Source organism: Eutrigla gurnardus, assembly GCF_963514095.1.
Source record: "Eutrigla gurnardus genome assembly, chromosome: 5".
NCBI lineage: Eukaryota > Metazoa > Chordata > Actinopteri > Perciformes > Triglidae > Eutrigla > Eutrigla gurnardus.
In genome coordinates, this window is record NC_139919.1 from 1,500,139 (window position 1) to 1,516,626 (window position 16,488).

Here is a 16,488-nt window from a genome sequence, read left to right on the forward strand (position 1 = left end):
GTGGTCTTCGCTCCGCTGGCGGCATCTTTACGCATGGAGGAGCGGAAGTACATCTGCTCTTCTTCTAGGTACAGGTTACATTATCCACTAAACAAAAGGAGGCGCCACCTAGTGGCGCTACATTCAATAATTCCGACTGTTACAAGTGTATATGAATTTGGGATTCAAACTGAATTAATTTGAATTGAGATCGCCTGCCTCTTCGCCGTCCGGCACTTTGTCTTTCAGAGGCTTTAGAGGAATCAATTTTAAAGCTAGCATGAGGATATTGTTACATCATGAAATTCGAAAATCTAAATCCGTTGGTACTAGCCATGACATGCTTGTCAAAAACTTGTCTTAATAACGCTCCAAATGCTAAGAGTTTTCCCAAAAAATTAAGTAATTTCTATATTAGACCTGTTATTTTATCATTATCTTCTCTTTTCAGGTAGCCATACAGATGAAAACGAATTTAAAGAATTTGTGTGTAAAGCCTATCCAAAACTCAGACGAGGGGGTGGATTTGAGTTGCTCAAAATTAGGGGTAGGAATTGATACGTTTTTATCAATATCAATGCCATTGTAGATGCTGCCTATCGATCCAATTCCTTATCAATTCTCTTACCGATTCCTGAGTAGTTCAATAAATACTTATATAAACTATAATAGGGGATTTTAGCCCATAAATTAAAAATAAATAAAAAACGCACCTTGAATTTTTACACATTTTATTAAAAAAGCACCGCAAACCATTATAATGAAAGAAAAACTCAACATAGAAAGTTGCACACACTTGTTTGGATTGTGTGTGTGTGTGTGTGTCTCCCGTTTGGGCAAACACGGCCAAGCATAAATCAGGCTTTCCGATTGCCTTTAAAAGCCAATACGGGAGCCAATACAAGCGTCCGATGCATAAACGTAACTCTATACGTCACTAGAAAGATGTCGGATGAGAAGTTGATCGATATACATCTACGAGTAGACATCTAGTCACATCTTTACAACTATACGCATTCGTTTTGTTGTCAGAAATTAATCGCTCACATGGGCAAGCAAGGTACCGTTGTTTAGCCCCCTTTCTCTAGTTTAAGAGGAAAAAAACGCATGTTTCTAGCGCAAACCATTCGGACGCTCTAAAGACAACATGATCTTTTGTAGCGTATACGCTACAATGGGTCGATGCCTCCACTGATTACACACGGCAGCGTTTCCATCGCGTTTGGTGAAATGTAGCCAGACTTTCGATCGCTTCCTCCTCTCCATGATGCTGCCTCGTTGTTTATAGGTTTTCCGTGCGCGCAGGGTCGTCGCAGAGAGTGACGCAATGTACCGCGACGCAAAATTTCGAGTAAACCGGAAAACGTGGTGCGGAATCGTTAAGAAGAATCATTGGAGGCGTAGGATTCCGATGGAATTGGTTAGTTGGAGCCAGTTCTGAGTAGGAACCGGTTCTCGATTCCCACCCCTATTCAAAATCTCTGGAACAACACGCAGTCGCCACCTGATCCTCATCCCCTGTCCCAATGAGGGTTATCATGTAAGACAACATGATCTTTGTGGAGATACTGGTGGCTCTCTCTCTCTGTTGTGTGAGTGATTGCGTTGGTGTGTGCGGGTGATTGGCAGGTCGCCGGCTGCGTTGAAGTCACTGCTGGGCGCGAGACGGACTTGTGTTAGGGGGACCCCTTGTGGACTGGGGACTATCGCAACCGCAGGGGCCAGCTTTTAAGTTGGATGTGTGGAATGGTGTACACCTTGTTTTTATTCAACTGCACATTGTAATAAACATATATATTTTATATACTCAAGCTGTCTTTTGGGTAAATCTGTTGTGTTGCTCCCACCAAACCAAAGGACTTGCAAACAAAAGGGAAGTTGTTCCAATATTCTAAGAGTCCCAGCTCTCTAATTGGGTGGCGTTGTCAGGCTATATACGCGCCGTTTCACACATACTTAAATGTGAATGTAGCTGCTGTGAACCTTTAGGTTTCTACAGGATCAACCAGAATATTCAGTGGCTGATTGATATTTCCATTACTAATGCTGTATGACAGGTAAATATCTATGTCCTTTTTTTTTTAAAGATCCCCAAACCCAGATTGGTCATGCCACTCTTTTCATAAGACCACTCCAAAGGAACCTGAATCTGGACCCTGTAAGTTTTTCACTTTTCAACTGGTGCAGACTGTGAATGACAGTCACATAGTTATTGCTTTTGTTGAATTTTTAAAATGATCTTGTTTGTAGGACAGTCGACCAGATTGCAGTAATGAGCTAATTGGACCACCTCAGAAATGTGTCGGGTGTGGAGAGGAGTTCCCTTTTTCACGCATAAAAGCTCATAGCGATGAATGCATGAGGTATGCTCTACAAAACTGCTTCACACTAGGTGTAAAGCATTGTGTGTGTGTGTGTGTGTGTGTGTGTGTGTTAAACAATTGTAACTATAGATGTCTAAGTGCAGGGCAAACATGACAAATCAGCACATCTAATGTTTCATTATTGTGGGCCCAAATATTAGTTATTTTGATGCCAAAAATCCCTCTGAAAAGCCATATTGTTCATACATTGTTGTGCATCCAAATGTGGAGGATATAGATCCTGGATATTGGTCTTGAGGGAAAGTTGAGTTTGAATGGAATTGATTAATTATATTTATATGGCCATCCTTTTGTACTTTTAAACTTTGGTTTTACTAGATTGCAGTGTTTTTGTGAGTGTGTTATGCAATATAAAATATACTAGCCAAACTAACAAAAATGACCTCTTTTTACTCATCACAGAGCAGTGGTGAGGTAGAGGTTGAGGTTGCCACAGAAAGTTCCAACTCCTCCCGAAGTGAAGGTAGATTTGTCAGCATGTTGACGAGACCACAGGTGAGGGAGACAACAAGGGCCAACAACTCAAACTACTCGGTGCCACCTCAGGGATGTGTGCCAGCTCCTGACATAGTTGATCTAGATCCCATTGAAGAGAGAGGCTTCCCTGGTTTGTTACGTAATTAAACATTACATAATTTATTTCAATAACTTGTTGCTCTCTGTATATTAATTGATCCAGTATTCATTTGAACATTTGAACAACTACTTTTAGATTGGCAAATTGCACCAAATCCTACAGAGGCAGCAAAGAGATTCAAGGAAGCCATTTTAAGTCAGCACGCAAGTCTTACCATGGATCTTCGAGACAGTGCAGCGGACAGGGAAAGGGCACTCCTTTCTTTTTATAAGATGGCTAATGTTGAGTCGGCTTGCCCCTTGACATGCACACTTAAGGGTAAATTGCTTACACATACAAAACTAAGGGTAAAAAATATATATATTTAACTGACGACTGTACCGTGTGTTTTGCTTTTTCAGGAGATCCAGCAATTGGTGATGGTGTGACTCGCCATTTCTCGGCAACCATCATGTCAAAAGTTCAGTATGGTTTTGAGATCAATTTTGGTAAGTAAATATTCACTTTGGTGTTTGGTTGGTACCAGTTCCAGACTGAAAACAGATCTGTCTTCCCAGATCTTTACGCTTACCCAGAGAATACTAAACGTATTAAATACATATGTCATGGTCATGATTTGGGGAACACAAGGCAACGCCCCTTTGTTGTCAATGTTGTATGCCCAACTGATTGGAGTGTAACAGGTGTGGACAATTGCGATGCCAATTGATACTCACAGGCTGCTTAAAAAAGAAGGAACTGAAACAGTGCCGGTTGGTTGTTCCCGTGGACTCTGTCTGTCGCGCCTGTTAGTTGTTGGTTTCACTTAACTGTCTGTGGTGTGCGCGATTGTGTGGATTGTTGTGCTGTCTTGCGGAAGTCTGCTAGTGTGCCCGTTCTCGTATCAAGCTCGGTGGCCGCCGTGATTTTCCGCCTGCTGTCCGGCTGTGATCCGTCTTCTCACCGGCTGATTCTCCGCCTGCCCTCCTGCTGTGATCCGTCTTCTCACCGGCTGATTCTCCGCCTGCCCTCCTGCTGTGATCCGTTTTCCCATCCGTTGACTCTCCGTCCTCTCGCCTGCTGGAATCGTTGCCGCCGCCGGTGTGGTGACTGGAGCCTTGCCGTGTTCGTCCTGCGCCTGTGGCTGTGTGGAAGTGCTGTGCAACCGGACTGGGAGTTGGATAAGTTGGCTCACAATTTGATGGTGAGTGACGCTGTTGGTCCGGCTATGCGGCCTCGCTTCCTCTAAGATTTACGTCTACATAATCGAGCTCCAGACTATCTATTAACTATATTTATATATGTATGAGTTGCAGTGATTTTGGACTGTTATGATGCTCTTTTAGCGTTGCATGCCCGTGTGTTTTGTTTGCTGTGCTCATTGCTGTGTGTTCTGTTTTTTTTATTATTATTGTGGAGATACTGGTGGCTCTCTCTCTCTGTTGTGTGAGTGATTGCGTTGGTGTGTGCGGGTGATTGGCAGGTCGCCGGCTGCGTTGAAGTCACTGCTGGGCGCGAGACGGACTTGTGTTAGGGGGACCCCTTGTGGACTGGGGACTATCGCAACCGCAGGGGCCAGCTTTTAAGTTGGATGTGTGGAATGGTGTACACCTTGTTTTTATTCAACTGCACATTGTAATAAACATATATATTTTATATACTCAAGCTGTCTTTTGGGTAAATCTGTTGTGTTGCTCCCACCAAACCAAAGGACTTGCAAACAAAAGGGAAGTTGTTCCAATATTCTAAGAGTCCCAGCTCTCTAATTGGGTGGCGTTGTCAGGCTATATACGCGCCGTTTCACACATACTTAAATGTGAATGTAGCTGCTGTGAACCTTTAGGTTTCTACAGGATCAACCAGAATATTCAGTGGCTGATTGATATTTCCATTACTAATGCTGTATGACAGGTAAATATCTATGTCCTTTTTTTTTTAAAGATTTTTTTTCAGGCATAGACACCTTTATTTTTGACAGTGGATAGATTGGAAATGGGAGAGAGGGGGGGTGCGACTCCGGACGGGATTCGAACCGGGTTCTGCTGCGTATGTGGCATGCGCTCTAACCACTCGACTACCTGCGCACCTAGCAATATCTATGTCCTTTACATTACTATCTATATGCTTTGACTTTTCTCTTGTTTATTCAAGTGCCAGGGGGAACTCTTCTTTTTGAGGGAGAAGAAGATCATCGGATTCCCTCCACTTCCCTTATCCTTTTGGAGAGTGACTTCTTTGTTGTTGCTGGTCGAATGATCGGTCATTCATTTCTACATGATGGGCCATGCCTTGGTGGACTGAGCCCAGCTATCCTGCATGTGCTCTTTGGTGGATCCCCAGAAGAAGCCACAATCGATATTAAGGACTGTGCTGACCTTGATATCCGTGAGAAAATCAAGTTGGTACGATCCATTTTTTTCAAGTATGATTTTATTGATACAAATTGGGGCTAGGACGATAAAAAGAATATCTGATGTCAGGGAAAAAATAAATATATTTTTATAATCAATTCATTCAATTTAAATACTGGTAATTCAACTTGATCAACTTTATAGATACCTCCACAATCACATCATGTAGTTACAATTTGCACCAGCAGGGAGTACTGAGTTGAAGGAATCTCTTTAACCCTCCTGTTATCCTCAAATATACTAACATCCTTTATCCTGGGGTAAATTTGACCCCAGCAATTTATACCTCCAGAAAATTATTGTAATTAGGGCCACGGGGCAATCGCACCGAGCACTGGTCCCTACAGCTATAAGCTGAAGGAACCAGTGCTCGGGGCGAAGCCCCGAGCACTACTGCTATTCATAGGATTTTTTCCTAGTTAGGGCCACGGGGCAATCGCACCGAGCACTGGCCCCCTACAGCTATGAAATAGCTGAGGGGACCAGTGCTCGGGGCGAAGCCCCGAGCACTATTGTTATTCTCAGGATTTTTTCCTAGTTTTTATTATTGGTGGAAATGCTTTCAAGCATTTCCAACCTATGTTATCCTAATCTTTATTTTTTTTTTTAATATTATTATTCTTCTTCCGTACGTTTTTCAGTCGCCTCTAACTTCTGCATACTTTCAGCTACAAAAACCATTCAACTATCAAAATGTTCAGCTTTTTCAGCTCTTTTATGCTTACCTTCAACCTTTTTTCTACCTTTCATACTTTTTCATATATTCAGCCTTTTCCATATTTTTTTTTCAATGCATTCCTATGGAGATCAGCCTAAAAACCTCTTTAACAACCTCCTCTTTGAACTCCGAATACTTTCACATACTTCCACCTACAGACTCCATTTAAACTTTAAACAACCTACAAGACTTTGAACTATAACACTATTACTCAGTTTTTTGATATCTTTTACAGTTTTTCTATAATCACAGTTTATGTTTGATGGTTTTTTAAGACCTGATCAGAGTTTACAATGGGTGTGTATTGCGCCTGCTAGAGTGCGTGACATCATCGTTAGAGTGTGAGAGCTCCTCGTCATACTTCAGATTTTTTTCCTTTCCAAACTCCTCCCGGCCACAATTTTCACTCTACACACGTGATCTTTTCCAATTTTGTAGACAAACTTGTCCTGTCTCTCACAATGTGCTCAAAATCTCTGTGAGATTTACAGAATTTGAACTAGCAACCTCTAAGTGCGGCCAAGTCCTTTTTTTCTCCTCATCCGCTCCAATGTTAATTGAGAAGCAGATTTTCAAAGAAACCTGATATGAACAGCATTTCTAACTCGCCCTAGCGTCCACATTTCTGACACTAGGAAAAAATAAAAGTCATCAGTGTCTTCAGCAGAGTCTTGTGGCACTAACGGTGCGAAAATTTTGGCAATACGACTTTCGGTGTGAGCGTGAGAAGCTTTTGTTCGGACCCTCCGAAATGGAGGAATAGAGACAGGCTCTAGACAGTTACACAGGCGCGTAGATGGCTTTGATCTCTGTGGCTTTGATCTTTAGAAGTGACAGCAGGTGTGCTCTGATTGGCGGACAGGAGCGGCAGACAGGAGCAGTCAGTGGGATTTGTAGTTTTTTTTGTCAAACATCTTCTCCTCAGGTATACTTTCACCTAGAAACTCCATTTAAACTTTAAAATGTATACACAAGTCTGTCTATCTCTCTCTGTCTCACTCTCTGTCTGTCTGACTACTACTACTACTACTTCTACTACTAGCCTACTACTGATACTACGTCCACTTCTCGTACTTGTACTAGTACTACTACTACTGCTACTACTAGCCTACTACTGATACTATGTCCACTACTTGTAATAGTACTACTACTAATACTACTAGTACTAGCCTACTACTGATACTACCTCTACTACTTGTAGTAGTACTAGTACTACTACTACTACTACTACTTCTTCTACTAGCCTACTACTGATACTACTTCTAATACTTCTACTACTAGCCTACTACTGATACTTCCTCCACTACTTGTAGTAGTACTACTACTACTTCTTCTACTACTGATACTACGTCCACTACTTGAACTTGTACTAGTACTACTACTGATACTATGTCCACTACTTGTAATAGTACTACTACTACTACTACTAGCCTACTACTGATACTACCTCCACTACTTGTAGTAGTACTAGTACTACTACGTCTACTACTGATACTACGTCCACTACTTGAACTTTTACTCGTACTACTACTCCTTTTGCTACTAGCCTACTACTGATACCATGTCCACTACTTGTACTTGTACTAGTACTACTTCTAGTTTACTACTGATACTACCTCCACTACTTGTAGTAGTACTAGGACTACTACTACTAGTACTTCTACTTCTACTACTACTAATACTACTAATACTTGTACTAATATTACTAGTACTAGTAGTACTTCTACTTCTACTACTACTAATAATACTAATACTTGTACTAATATTACTAGTACTACTGCTAATACTACTGCTACTACTAATACTACTTTTACTAATAATACTAGTATTACTGCTACTACTACTACTACTGATACTACTCCTACTACTTCTATTAGTACCCTACTAATACTAAAAACAAAAAGAACATTCAAATATTAAAATGTTCAGCTCTTTATGGACATTTCAACATTGCCTTTCATATTTTCAAATATTCAGGTTTTTCATATTTGTTCAGCTATTTAGCTTATTTCATACATTTGCAGATATTAGGCTTTCTTAATATTATTTTCAAATATTTAGCTTTTTTCATAATTTTGCACATGTTCAGCTTTTTCAAAATTCTCTTCAACTATTCAGCTTTTTGAATATTCTCTTCAACTATTCAGCTTTTTCAAAATTCCCTTCAACTATTCAGCTTTTTGAATATTCTCTTCAACTATTCAGCTTTTTCAAACTTTTGCACATATTCAGCTTTTTTAATGTTCTCTTCAGCTATTCAGCTTTTTCAAACTTTTGCACATATTTAGCTTTTTGAATATTCTCTTCAACTATTCAGCTTTTTCAAACTTTTGCACATATTCAGCTTTTTTGAATATTCTCTTGAAATATTCAGCTTTTTTAATATTTTCTTCAAATACTCTGCTTTTTTAATATTTTCTTCAAATATTCAGCTTTTTTTTCAGTGTTGCTTCAGCATTAAAGCATTTCCACGTATTTCCGCAGGAAATGCATTTTCTAGTTGGTGGAAATGCTTTCAAGCATTTCCAACCTATGTTATCCTAATCTTTATTTTTATTTTTCTTCTTCCGTACGTTTTTCAGTCGCCTCTAACTTCTGCATACTTTCAGCTACAAAAACCATTCAACTATCAAAATGTTCAGCTTTTTCAGCTCTTTTATGCTCACCTTCAACCTTTTTTCTACCTTTCATACTTTTTCATATATTCAGCCTTTTCCATATTTTTTTTTCAATGCATTCCTATGGAGATCAGCCTAAAAACCTCTGTAACATCCTCCTCTTTGAACTCCGAATACTTTCACATACTTCCACCTACAGACTCCATTTAAACTTTAAACAACCTACAAGACTTTGAACTGTAACCATATTACTCAGTGTTTTGATATCTTTTACAGTTTCTCTATAATCACAGTTTATGTTTTATGTTTTTTTCAGACCTCATCAGAGTTTATAATGGGTGTGTATTGCGCCAGCTAGAGTGGGTGACATCATCGCTTAGAGTGTGAGAGCAGCCCAACACACTTCAGCTTTTTTTTCTTTCCAAACTCCTCCCGGCCACAATTTTCACGTTACAGATGTGATATTTTCCAATTTTGTAGACAAACTTGTCCTGTCTCTATCAATGTGCTCAAAAACTCTGTGAGATTTACAGAATTTGAACTAGCAACCTCTAAGCGCGGCCATGTCGGTTTTTTCTCCCAATGGGCTGCCATACAAATTGAGAAACAGATTTTCACAGAAACCTGAAAGCAGGGCCATTTCTAACTCGCCCTAGCGTCCACATTTCTGACACTAGGAAAAAATAAAAGTGATCATTGTCTTCAGCAGAGTCTTGTGGCGCTAACGGTGCGAAAATTTTGGCGATGGGAGTTTCGGTGTGAGCGTGGCAAGCTTTTGTTCGGAGCGCCCGCAAAGCCGGAATGGAGCGATAGTGAGAGGCAGTTACACACACGCATAGAGGGCTTTGATCTCTGTGGCTTTGATCTTTAGAAGTGACAGCAGGTGTGCTCTGATTGGCTGACAGGAGCAGCAGACAGGAGCAGTCAGTGGGATTTGTAGTTCTTTGTAGTTCAGGCATACTTTCACCTAGAAACTCCATTTAAACTTTAAAATGTAGACACAAGTCTGTCTATCTCTCTCTGTCTCACTCTCTGTCTGTCTGACTACTACTACTACTACTTCTCCTACTAGCCTACTACTGATACTACGTCCCCTACTTGTATTTGTACTAGTACTACAACTGCTTCTACTACTAGCCTACTAGTGATACTACGTCCACTGCTCATACTTGTACTAGTACTACTACTACTTATTCTGCTAGCCTACTACTGATACTACGTCCACTACTTGTACTTGTACTACTGCTACTACTAGCCTACTACTGATACTATGTACACTACTTGTAGTAGTACTAGTATTACTACTACTACTACTACTAGCCTACTACTGATACTACTTCTAATACTTCTACTACTAGCCTACTACTGATACTACCTCCACTACTTGTAGTAGTACTAGTACTACTACTACTTCTTCTACTGCTGATACTACGTCCACTACTTGTAGTAGTACTAGTACTAGTACTACTACTTCTACTACTAGACTACTACTGATACTACTTCTAATACTTATACTACTAGCCTAATACTGATACTACCTCCACTGCTTGTAGTAGTAATACTATTACAACTTCTTCTACTACTGATACTACCTCCACTACTTGTAGTAGTACTAGTACTACCTCCACTACTTGTAGTAGTACTAGTACTAGTACTACTACTTCTACTACTGATACTACTTCTAATACGTATACTACTAGCCTACTACTGATACTACCTCCACTACTTGTAGTAGTACTAGTACTACTACTACTTCTTCTACTGCTGATACTACGTCCACTACTTGTAGTAGTACTAGTACTAGTACTACTACTTCTACTACTAGACTACTACTGATACTACTTCTAATACTTCTACTACTAGCCTACTACTGATACTACCTCCACTACTTGTAGTAGTACTAGTACTACTACTACTTCTTCTACTGCTGATACTACGTCCACTACTTGTAGTACTACTTCTACTACTAGACTACTACTGATACTACTTCTAATACTTATACTACTAGCCTAATACTGATACTACCTCCACTGCTTGTAGTAGTAATACTACTACAACTTCTTCTACTACTGATACTACCTCCACTACTTGTAGTAGTACTAGTACTACCTCCACTACTTGTAGTAGTACTAGTACTAGTACTACTACTTCTACTACTGATACTACTTCTAATACGTATACTACTAGCCTAATACTGATACAACCTCCACTGCTTGTAGTAGTAATACTGCTACAACTTCTTCTACTACTGATACTACGTCCACTACTTGTAATAGTACTACTACTACTACTACTTCTACTACTAGACTACTACTGATACTACTTCTAATACTTATACTACTAGCCTACTACTGATACTACCTCCACTGCTTGTAGTAGTAATACTACTACAACTTCTTCTACTACTGATACTACGTCCACTACTTGAACTTGTACTAGTACTACTACTGATACTATATCCACTACTTGTAATAGTACTACTACTACTACTAGCCTACTACTGATACTACCTCCACTACTTGTAGTAGTACTAGTACTACTACTTCTACTACTGATACTACGTCCACTACTTAAACTTTTACTTGTACTACTACTCCTTTTGCTACTAGCCTACTACTGATACTACATCCACTACTTGTAGTAGTACTAGTACTACTACTACTACTACTACAACTAGCCTACTACTGATACTACTTCTAATACTTCTACTACTAGCCAACTACTGATACTATGTCCACTACTTGTAATAGTACTACTACTAATACTACTACTACTAGCCTACTACTGATACTACCTCCACTACTTGTAGTAGTACTAGTACTAGTACTACTACTTCTACTACTAGCCTTGTACTGATACTACCTCCACTACTTGTAGTAGTAATACTACTACAACTTCTTCTACAACTGATACTACGTCCACTACTTGAACTTGTACTAGTACTACTACTGATACTATGTCCACTATTTGTAAAAGTACTACTACTACTACTACTACTACTACTACTAGCCTACTACTGATACTACCTCCACTACTTGTAGTAGTACTAGTACTACTACTTCTACTACTAGACTACTATTGATACTACTTCTAATACTTCTATTACTAGCCTACTACTGATACTACCTCCACTGCTTGTAGCGTAATACTACTACTACAACTTCTTTTACTACTGATACTACGTCCACTACTTGAACTTGTACTAGTACTACTACTGATACTATGTCCACTATTTGTAATAGTACTACTACTACTACTACTACTAGCCTACTACTGATACTACCTCCACTACTTGTAGTAGTACTAGTACTACTACTACTTCTACTACTGATACTATGTCCACTATTTAAACTTTTACTTGTACTACTACTCCTTTTGCTACGAGCCTACTACTGATACTACCTCCGCTACTTGTAGTAGTACTAGTACTACTACTACTACTACTACTACTACTACAACTAGCCTACTACTGATACTACTTCTAATACTTCTACTACTAGCCTACTACTGATACTACCTCCACTACTTATAGTAGTACTTGTACTACTACTACTTCTTCTACTGCTGATACTACGTCCACTACTTGAACTTGTACTAGTACTTCTACTCCTTTGCTACTAGCTTACTACTGATACCATGTCCACTACTTGTACTTGTACTAGTACTGGTACTACTTCTAGTTTACTACTGATACTACGTCAACTACTTGAACTTTCACTTGTACTACTACTCCTTTTGCTACTAGCCTACTACTGATACCATGTCCACTACTTGTACTTGTACTAGTACTAATACTACTACTACTAGCCTAATACTGATTCTACCTCCACTACTTGTAGTAGTACTAGTACTACTACTACTACTACTAGCCTACTACTGATACTACTTCTAATACTTCTACTACTAGCCTACTACTGATACTACTCCTTCTACTTCTATTAGTACCCTACTAATACTACAAACAAAAAGAACATTCAAATATTAAAATGTTCAGCTTTTTAAGGACATTTCAACTTTTCTTCAACATTTTTTTGCCTTTCATATTTTTTGTAATAATTAGGTTTTTCATATTTGTTCAGCTATTTAGCTTATTTCATACGTTTGCAGATATTTAGCTTTCTTAATATTATTTTCAAATATTTAGCTTTTTTCATAATTTTGCACACAGTCAACTTTATCTTACTTTTCACATATTCAGCTTTTGGAATATTCTCTACAGCTATTCAGCTTTTTCATACTTTTCATATATTCAACTTTTTGAATATTCTCTTCAACTATTCAGCTTTTTCATACTTTTCACATATTCAGCTTTTGGAATATTCTCTACAGCTATTCAGCTTTTTCAAACTTTTTGCATATTCAACTTTTTGAATATGCTCTTCAGCTATTCAGCTTTTTCAAACTTTTTAGAATATTCAGCTTTTTTTAATATTCTCTTCAAATATTCAGCTTTTTCATACTTTTGCACATATTCAGCTTTTTGAATATTCTCCTGAGCTATTCAGCTTTTTCATACTTTTGCACATATTCAGCTTTTTTTAATATTCTCTTCAAATGTTCAGCTTTTTTAATATTTTCTTCAAATATTCAGCTTTTTTAATATTTTCTTCAAATATTCAGCTTTTTTAATATTTTCTTCAAATATTCTACTTTTTTTTCAGTGTTGCTTCAGCATTAAAGCATTTCCACGTATTTCCGCAGGAAATGCATTTTCTAGTTATTATTATTATTTTGCCACGAATTCGAGTGGCTAAAACTCCTACAGCGATAAGAGTTGTAGGACAAGTGATATATCAAAACGTGCGGTTCGATCGGGATCGGCGTGCTATTGCTTTTCTCAGCCGAACATGAATTTTTCGCGACGTAAGTCGCGAAAAACCAACGAAATTTTCCCATTGAAATGAATGGGACGAGCGAAAAAAAACAAAACGAAAATGTCGTTTTTCAAACACCTGTTGCTCAGGCATACTTTCACCAAGAAACTCCATTTAAACTCTAAAACGTAGACACAAGTCTTGTGTCCTGGTGTGCCAATCCGCGTTTCAATAGGTCATATAGTTTTTGACCAATCACTGTTCAACGACCATGAACGTTTTGGGAGAAATCATGAGTTTATAATGGGTGTGTATTGCGCGGAACCTTCTGGGCTAGAGTGGATGACATCATCGCTTAGAGTGTGAGGGCTTCTCAGACTTTTTTCCTTTCCAAACTCCTCCCGGCCACAATCTTCACTCTACAGACGTGATATTTTCCAATTTTGTAGAGAAACTTGTCCTGTCTCTCACAATGTGCTCAAAATCTCTGTGAGATTTACAGAATTTGAACTAGCAACCTCTAAGCGCGGCCAAGTCCATTTTTTTCGTCATCCGCTCTAATGTTAATTTAGAAGCAGATTTTCAAAGAAACCTAATATGAACAGCATTTCTAACTCGCCCTAGCGTCCACATTTCTGCCACTAGGAAAAAATAAAAGTCATCAGTGTCTTCAGCCGAGTCTTGTGGCGCTAACGGTGCGAAAATTTTGGCGATAGGAGTTTCGGTGTGAGCGTGGCAAGCTTTTGTTCGGACCCTCCAAAAAAGGGGGAATGGAGCGATAGTGAGAGGATGAGAGACGCTTAAAAGCAGTTACACACACGCAGAGAGGGCCGTTGCCATGGTGACAGCACTGTGGGGCTTTGATCTTCATAACTCACAGCAGGTGTGCTCTGATTGGTGGACAGGAAGGAGCAGTCCGTGGGAGATGTAGTCCATCGTCAACTCAGCCATACTTTCACCTAGAAACTACATTTAAACTTTAAAATGGAGACTAACTGTCTCTGTCTCACTCAGAAGTGATAGCAGGTGTGCTCTGATTGGCAGAGTTGTAGTTTTTCAAACAATACATAGTACCTAGTAGTTCTCAGTACTTGAGTCTCAGTAGTACTCGGTAGTACTTGGTAGTACTAGGTAGTACTAGGTAGTAATTGAGTGACAGCTGAGCCCGGTGACATGTACTGGCAAACAGTTGAGTGCGAAGCACTCAACTGTTTGACAATGCATAGTACCTAGTATTACTCAGTACCTGAGTGTCAGTACTACTCTGTAGTACTTGGTAGTACTAGGTAGTACTAGGTAGTACTAGGTAGTACTTGAGTGACAGCTGAGCCCAGTGACATGTACTGGCAAACAGTTGAGTGCGAAGCACTCAACTGTTTGACAATGCATAGTACCTAGTATTACTCAGTACCTGAGTGTCAGTACTACTCTGTAGTACTTGGTAGTACTAGGTAGTACTAGGTAGTAATTGAGTGACAGCTGAGCCCGGTGACATGTACTGGCAAACAGTTGAGTGCGAAGCACTCAACTATTTGACAATGCATAGTACCTAGTATTCCTCAGTACCTGAGTGTCAGTAGTACTAGGTAGTACTAGGTAGTACTAGGTAGTACTAGGTAGTACTTGAGTGACAGCTGAGCGAAGTGACATGTACTGGCAAACAGTTGAGTGCGAAGCACTCAACTGTTTGACAATACATAGTACCTAGTATTACTCAGTACTACAGAGTACTACCAAGTACTACCGAGTACTCTGATTGGTGGACAGGAATGTACTAGACAGGAACGTACTAAAAACTACATTTAGTAGTGGGAAATGTAGTTTTTTCAGTCAAACTTCTCCTGCTCGGGCATACTTTCACCTAGAAACTCCATTTAAACTTTAAAATGGAGACACGAGCGGTGTGCTCTGATTGGTTGACAGAAATGTACTAAAAACTACATTTAGTAGTGGGAAATGTAGTTTTTTCAGTCAAACTTCTCCTGCTCGGGCATACTTTCACCTAGAAACTCCATTTAAACTTTAAAATGGAGACACGAGCGGTGTGCTCTGATTGGTTGACAGAAATGTACTAAAAACTACATTTAGTAATGGGAAATGTAGTTTTTTCAGTCAAACTTCTCCTGCTCGGGCATACTTTCACCTAGAAACTCCATTTAAACTTTAAAATGGAGACACGAGCGGTGTGCTCTGATTGGTGGACAGGAATGTACTAAGAACTACATTTAGTAATGGGAAATGTAGTTTTTTCAGTCAAACTTCTCCTGCTCGGGCATACTTTCACCTAGAAACTCCATTTAAACTTTAAAATGGAGACACGAGCGGTGTGCTCTGATTGGTTGACAGAAATGTACTAAAAACTACATTTAGTAATGGGAAATGTAGTTTTTTCAGTCAAACTTCTCCTGCTCGGGCATACTTTCACCTAGAAACTCCGTTTAAACTTTAAAATGGAGACACGAGTGGTGTGCTCTGATTGGTGGACAGGAATGTACTAAGAACTACATTTAGTAGTGGGAAATGTAGTTTTTTTAGTCAAACGTCGTCTGCTCGGGCATACTTTCACCTAGAAACTCCATTTAAACTTTAAAATGGAGACACGAGTGGTGTGCTCTGATTGGTGGACAGGAATGTACTAAGAACTACATTTAGTAGTGGGATATGTAGTTTTTTTAGTCAAACGTCTCCTTCTCGTCCATACTTTCACCTAGAAACTCCATTTAAACATTAAAATGGAGACACGAGTGGTGTGCTCTGATTGGTGGACAGGAATGTACTAAGAACTACATTTAGTAGTGGGAAATGTAGTTTTTTTAGTCAAACGTCGTCTGCTCGGGCATACTTTCACCTAGAAACTCCGTTTAAACTTTAAAATGGAGACACGAGTGGTGTGCTCTGATTGGTGGACAGGAATGTACTAAGAACTACATTTAGTAGTGGGAAATGTAGTTTTTTTAGTCAAACGTCGTCTGCTCGGGCATACTTTCACCTAGAAACTCCATTTAAAC

The 16,488-nt window shown here is 39.3% G+C and overlaps 1 long non-coding RNA gene across 1 annotated transcript; it reads left to right on the forward strand.

The window, feature by feature from the left end:
- Positions 1 to 2,238: 2,238 nt before the first annotated feature.
- Positions 2,239 to 5,260, forward strand: LOC311013601. The gene is made up of 3 exons (XR_014597170.1): positions 2,239 to 2,342; positions 3,342 to 3,428; positions 5,097 to 5,260. It is a non-coding gene; the product is annotated as an uncharacterized lncRNA (long non-coding RNA).
- Positions 5,261 to 16,488: the final 11,228 nt, after the last annotated feature.